Source organism: Sturnira hondurensis, unplaced genomic scaffold (genome assembly GCF_014824575.4).
Source record: "Sturnira hondurensis isolate 20B ecotype Veracruz unplaced genomic scaffold, ASM1482457v3 Scaffold0011378, whole genome shotgun sequence".
Classification (NCBI taxonomy): Eukaryota; Metazoa; Chordata; class Mammalia; order Chiroptera; family Phyllostomidae; genus Sturnira; species Sturnira hondurensis.
The window spans coordinates 6,779,016-6,785,836 of record NW_028084009.1 but is presented as its reverse complement, the minus strand read 5'-3'; positions in this window follow the sequence as shown (position 1 = coordinate 6,785,836).

Below are 6,821 nucleotides of genomic sequence, written 5' to 3'. Positions count from 1 at the left end.
ACAGGATCAGGGCCGGGCTTATGCAAACGCAGATCCCCTTTTCAGGAGATACTGTGACGCATCAGAGGTGGAGCCACCAGGGCGGCAACTTAGTGGCCAAGTTTTAGGCAACCCAGTAGCAATGTGGTGCAGGGAAAGAGATGAGCCAGTGTGGCCCAGTATGGCCCAGCGTTGACAATGGTAACTCCTGGGGCGTCCCCGCTACCACGGTGCAGGATTAGTATTCTGCTAACACTTCTCGAGTTTGGAATTTATTTCTACCCAAATCGGCAGGACCGCAGGCCTCGCAGACAAGGCCTCACTGCTGCTTCTGGTTCAAACCCTGCCACCCCCAATGGTGAAGAGAATAAATTCGAGACGAAAAAATTCGCAGGTGCCTAACAGTACTTTTCACAAAAAGGATGTCCCCCCACCCACCTGCCCTCCCTAGTTGCCCCCACCACCACTCATCTGACTCCCACAGAGCCCCAGGGCAGCTCCCCAGTCGTCTGCCTTCCTGGGACTCTGTGACCTTCCCTATGACCTTCCTCGAAGCCCATGGGTCACAGACACCCCCTCCCTCAGCCCCAGCACTCCACTTCTCCGTGTTTGCTAGTTACTTCTAGGCCTGCCTATCTCCCCCAGCCTGGGAACTGCCGCTCTTGTCACCTCTGAGTGCCCCAACAGGCAGGTTGGGGACAGGGCCTCAGCAAATGTTTGCCCAGCAGGCACACACCTGGCAAGTGTGAGGGGCCATGCCAGGCACGGCAGGTGTTCCTAACAGGCCGTGATGTATGTATTCCAAGTATGTCCTCTTGGAGGGCGGGGCTGAGGCCCGAGGCCCTTTCCACCATCCCAAAGAGGTGGTGTCTGCTAAACGTGCAAACTGTTCTCAGAGGCAGGCACGTCCAAAGAGGTCTGTTGGTGGAGTAGCTGCAGCTGCCCCTAGGGGAGGGGTGGGGAGGGGTGGGGAGGGGTGTTAGATCCTCCCAGGCTCATTCTTTGCAGTGCAAACAGGCGCTTGGTGGCCGCCTCGCCCTGCAGCGCATTCCTCTTGGCCATCCCCATTTGCTCAGGGAGGGGGAAGCCAGGCTTCCAGATAAGTACCTACAAGGTTTTCCTGTCCATGGGACAGTCGGCAAAGAGAGGCCCCCTGTTCTGTTGATTCGCGGCCCCGCGGGCAGTGTTTGCCCAGGCTGAGTCTGGGAAGATGCCGCTGTGGGGGTGGGGCAGTGGGTGAGGGCAGATGCCATCTGCTCCCTGGACCTGCATTTTCTCAGTGGCAGCTGGGGGGGCAGGCCCAGGTTTGCTGCAAGGACTATGTGCCTTCGCAGACCACGTGCCCAAGGCGGCTTCACAACGTGGAGGCTGGAAGCTGTGGTTCACTGTACCGATGTGGTACCTTCCTTCTCCAGGTAGTGAGCACCTACCATGCACCACACTGAGCTCGTCGTGGGCGCAGAGGGCTGGCTATCTGAGTTCGAAGGGTCTGGGTAGAGTGCCGTGGGAGGCCACGAACAGGTCTGAGAAGTGCCCACTCTGTCTGCATCGCTTCATCCTTCTGGTGGAGGTGGCTGTGTCCCTGAGGAGAAGGCTGTCCTCGGACGGCCAAGTCAGTAAAGCCAGCGCAGTGGTGAGTACACAGTATCTTCTCAGACCTACAGTAGTGGCCCTTTCCTGGGACACAGGTGAGCCCTGCAGCCAGGAATTAAAGGTGGCTATCTGTGATGGAGGGCAGTACTTTTGTCCCCTGCAGAAGGGCCGAGGCAACAGCGGGTTTGCAGTGACTGAGCTGGAGCTCAGAGCTTCAGAGCGTCAGAGGGCAGGGGGCAGAGGGCAGAGGGCAGGGGGCAGGAGCAAAAGCATCCCTGAGCACGCGTGGTAGGTGACACCGCCACACAACGACAATGCCCGCTGCCTGAAGACACTGACGTGACCAAGTAGGACCCGCCGGCCCTCAGTTGAAACACACTCTCCTCCGGCCTCCGTCAGGGTTCAGGAGGAGACGCCGTGGTAGCCGGCCTTTTCCTGGATGTCACTTGGGTCTATTATGGGAACAGAAGTAAGATGATAAGAAAAACCAAGTGTCATCCAGAACCCCCAAATCGCCTGCATCCAGACTTCCCCCGGGAGCTGTCCCCCAGGGCTCAGAAGGGGCGCCCCCACCTCCATCTGACAAATGAAATGTAATTAGGAAAAAAACAGCACTCAGAGAATCCATTGATTCCATCCGCCCCAATCTCCCCCTTCCACGTACATTGAAGTTCCTTGAATAACTCAGAGAAGATTGTTGAATTATAGTGTTTGCATGTGGTTCAGAAGCAGAAATTTTTCCAAATGTCTTCGCAAGAAAATGACATCTGAGGAGCCATTATGAGTGACTCAGCGGGTGTGGGTAGACCACCAGATGAACCGAGCTCCACTCTCTGTCCTCTGCTGTGGCGTGTGTTCTCCTACGTGTGGAAGAAAGTTCTGGGAAGAAGAGGTAATTATAAAGGAAAAGGAGCTAGGAGAGCCTCGCTGTGTCCCCCCTAAGTCAGGCTGCCTGGCTTCGTGGAGGGGTTTTAGACCTTGTTCCCGAGCCGAAATGCCCCTTTGTACCTGTGCCACGGTGCCCCCAGGGGGGCTGCTCTGCGCGCCCCTCCGCCCTGCAGCCCAGCAGTGGAAGCCCTCAGCTATCCCCTCGGGCACCGTGGGAATCGGAGGGCTGGGCAGGGCCGTCTCTGATGTGAGGGGCGCTCGCTCCTGCCGGACCCCCGAGACTCTGAAGGGCCCATTAACCCTCCCCTCCTCGGGCTCCCGCCTCCCAAGCTTCTGACAAGGGACGTCCTGCAGCAGAAACAGATAAGCACGATAGCGTCAGCCCCCTGGAGCTGACAACAAACAAAAGTAGGTGTTTCTTCAAGCCGGTGTTTGTCTAAGAAACCTGCGCTGTGAGCATCTCAGAAACCCATTCGTTTATCCAAGCAACATCGGCCAGGGCCTCTCTGGAAGCTCGAGGGGCCTCAGGGAAGTGGGGAGCATGGGCCTACACTCTGGGGACTCAGAGACAGCCCTGGTCCCCTTTCTATGGGTCTCGATCAAGTTCTCTGCCCCCTGGTTAAGGACTCCAAGGCTCAGAGAGGAAAAAAGCTCGCTCGAGTGTCTGGGTGCGGCAAGACCAGAGACGGGCCAGGTCTCCGGGTCCAGCACGAGGTGTTAAGGGGCAGCCAGCTGCTCACCTCGCTGTTCTCCTGACCCCTGGCCAGCACCTGAGTCCTGCTGCTGGGACTCAGCGTCCATCGCTGTCGCCGTCACCGTCTCTCCAGAGGCATCACCATCAGCTGTCCCGTCTATGACCACAATAGCACCCACTTGACCTCACTCTTGCCTCCTTCCATTTCACCTCCCCATGGCCCCCAGAGGGATTTTTTAAATTTTTATTTATTGACTTTAGAGAGAGAGGAATGGGAAGGGGACAGTGGGTGGGGGGAGAGACAGGGAAACGTTGATTTTGTTGCTCCTCTCATTTACGGGTTCGTTGGTTGATTCTCGCACGTGCCCTGACCAGAGATCAAACTCTCAACCTCAGAGTGACAGGACAACACCCCAACCAACCATGCCACTGGCCAGGGCCCCCTCTCTACCCCTGCCCCCCTTCCAGGCATCTTAAGGGCATAAATCAGATCTCGCCTGCCCTTCAGGAAACTAGCTGCTACCAGGGTAAAACCACCCCCTCTCACCACAGCTGATGTGTGGTTCAGATCCCCGAGGGAAAGTGCCAGTGAGGGGGACGGGGAGGGAGCCCACAGTGCCTGGGACGCACGTGGCAGGGGAGGCCTGCACCAGGAGGTCCTGCCAGCCTGCTGACCACGAGCAGGATGCCGCAGCCATGTTCCTAGCTACTGGAGCTCCTGCTGGCCGAGCCTCGCCTGCTTTCGGCCACCTGGCTGGCCACCTGGCCGGCCACTGGCCTCCCCCAGCTGAGCGCGCCTACCCAGCACTTTTGCACCTTGAGAACTCTGCACGGTCTCTGCCTTCTGCCGGGTCCGGCCCTTTCCATGGCTCGGTCCTCATCATTCAACCCCCACTCCCTGGAGAGCCAGGAGGAGACTCCAGAGTTACCCCCCACCCCGCCCCGGCTCTGGCTCTCCCCCTTTTCTCTGCATCCAGCCACTTTCTACTTCCTTCCGGGGCGCTTCCTTCCCTGCACCCCCTTTCCCTGGTGTGAGCTCCTCACAGATGGGTTTCTGCTGTGACCCCAGGGCTGGCCTCGCAGTGCAGGGGGCGGGTGGGCCACCACTCACTGTTGACTGTCCGACTTCAGAAAGCCCCTGAATTCAAGCAAGTGAATGACCCTCGGAAGGAGTCCGCGAGGCAGCTCCCGGGGGGCTGTGTGTTGCGGGCCAGTCTGTGACCAGCAGTTTCTGAACAAATGCTGATGGGACCCCCAGGAGGCCCGTTGCTTCAGGAGCAAGGGTGTGTAGTCAGGAAAGGGTGTGACGATGACTAGGGCCTTTGGGGACAGCAGCAGGATTGATCTCACCACTGACCCCTCCAATCAGGAGGCCTCCGCTGCCAAGGCATCTGGGATTCAGGTTGAGCGTAGACCTCAGGGCCATGTGGACGCAGGGGATCCAGGCAACGAGCGAGAAAGCACAGGTGCCCTGCGGAGCCTGGCCTGCCGGCCTCCCTCCCGATGAGGGTGGGATCCAGGATGTGGCTAAGCTCAGGAATGTGGAATAATAGGAAGAGCCTGCAGCGTGCCAGTGGGGGCCAGACGATGGGGCCATGAAGGATGAGGGAAGGAGGCTTCCCAGGCAAGGCAATGCCCCAGAGACAAAACCTCGCGCTGTCCATGTTCTCCTTCAGGTTGGGAGGAGACAGGCCAGCCCTGGCCCATTCATATGTCTGTGTTTTCTTTACTGGGGTGAGGGGAGAATCGACCTTATCTTTAGAAATAGTTGGTTTTTGTTTTGTGGCCTTGGAACATGCGTGCCAGACTATAAGGGGAAAAGGGGGGTGGGGACTAGATGCCCACCCGTCACCAGGAGCCTCATGCTAAGTACAGGTCTCCTGACCTCTCCAGAGCCTCAGCCTTTCCACCTGTAAAATGGGGAGATAGCATCCAACCCCACCTCATAGGGTTGTGGTAACATCCAAAGAAGACAGGCACTCCCCAGTCTGGAGAACACTCCAGAATGTCATCATCTCTGCCCTTAAGTGGCATGGGGGACCACGTGTGACTTAGGTACATCAGGAGGAAAAGCTCAGGGCACAAGGTTGGCTTCCAGAGACAGGGCTTTGTTTCAGGGGACTCCAGGTCTCAAGCCTTGATGGGACGGGGGTGCCCACAGTGTAGGCGGAGTGGCTGGAGCCCAGCCCAGGAGGGCCTTGGAGGGGAGCGTTGGGGCCCTGCCAGAGGCCCCATAATCGGGGCTGGGGAGATGCATCAGAACCAGGCGTCCTCACGGGCCCAGCTCCCAGGTTCGCAAGGGCCCGAGGCTACTGCTCAGGCGCATTTATTTGCTTTAAGGAGAGACGGACAGGCCACCGGGGCGGCCAGTCCAGCAGGTTCTTCACCCTCCTTCCTCTTCCTGAGGCCCAGCAGCCCTTTCTTCGAGTTTACCTGCATGCCCTGGTCCCAGAGCTCCTGGGCCCGAGGCCATCCCTGATCGTGCCTGGGCTCTGGCTGCCAGCTGCAGGCCCCAGGGCGGCTTGACCTGGCCCGAGGCTACGGCCTGTTAGAGAGGTCAGCAGCCACTGACCATAGCCAAGCTCACGCGTGAAGGAAGGGCCCTGGGTCCGAGTGTCTGACCTGTCTCAGGGGCTGAAGAGGCAGGACACGGCACCTGGACCTCACTCGCTCGCTCACTGACTTGGAAGTTGTGGTTTCAGGTACCTGGACCCCCTGCTCCGAGTCCTCCTGCCCGATTTCCCATCACCTTCTGAGTCTGACCTGCTCCTGAGCCAGGGAAGGCCAGGTGGGCCGCAGCTCCTGGACTCTGGGTGCTCTGGAGGTCCTATGCATTAGCAGCTTGAATCTGTCCCCACCCCTCCCTCTGGGTAACCTGCCTTCCCCCAGGGCTGCAGGACCCTCCCGTCTGACCCCTGCCTGCCACCCCGGCCTCTGCAGGCAGGCCATGTGATCAGCCAGGCCTGCCACAGAATTCATAGGGCCACAGCGTGACACCAAGCTGGGGCCCTCAGGGCCCAGGGCCCTGCGTGGGGGCAGGTCACCTGCTAATCACAACAGAGTGATGGAGTGACGTAAGGGTTACCAGGAACTAACTGTCCAAGAAGAGGAAGAGAACAGGCCGAGGATGGAGCTCATGTCTCTGCTTTAGCTGGGTGACAGCTTTTTAGGAACAGGGATGGAAACTTCTGGACGGACCAAGCAATGGCCGGGCTTTCTCTGAGGCCTGGTGCTGCCCAACGGGGTCCTGCCCTGCTGGGCCTCCAGGATCACCCCAGCACTTCCAAGCGGGAAGCCCAGGAGGCAGAATCATTTTGATTTCTGACTGGGAAGGGCTCAGGGACAGGGGTGAGTGCCCACTCAGAAGTGGGAGAGCCGCTCTGCTTCAGCGAGGACACCCCCCCCACCACCACCCGCACAGGCCCGTGGAGACCCCTTTCGAACAGCGGGAGGGTGGGGTGACTCCCCAGCTGTGCCTTGGAGGCCAGGGGCACTCACTTCTGCTTTCAGTTCCCCATTTCACAGCCAGGCGCTGTGTTAGCAGGAGCCACCCCAGCCCCTCCGTGGTTGCCTGATCGCACAACTAAAGGCAGCTGTGCCCCATGCCTTCCCCGGGGGCATGGCCTTCCTCCTCCGTGGCCTGACCAGCTCTCCCCCGAAAGGCCTG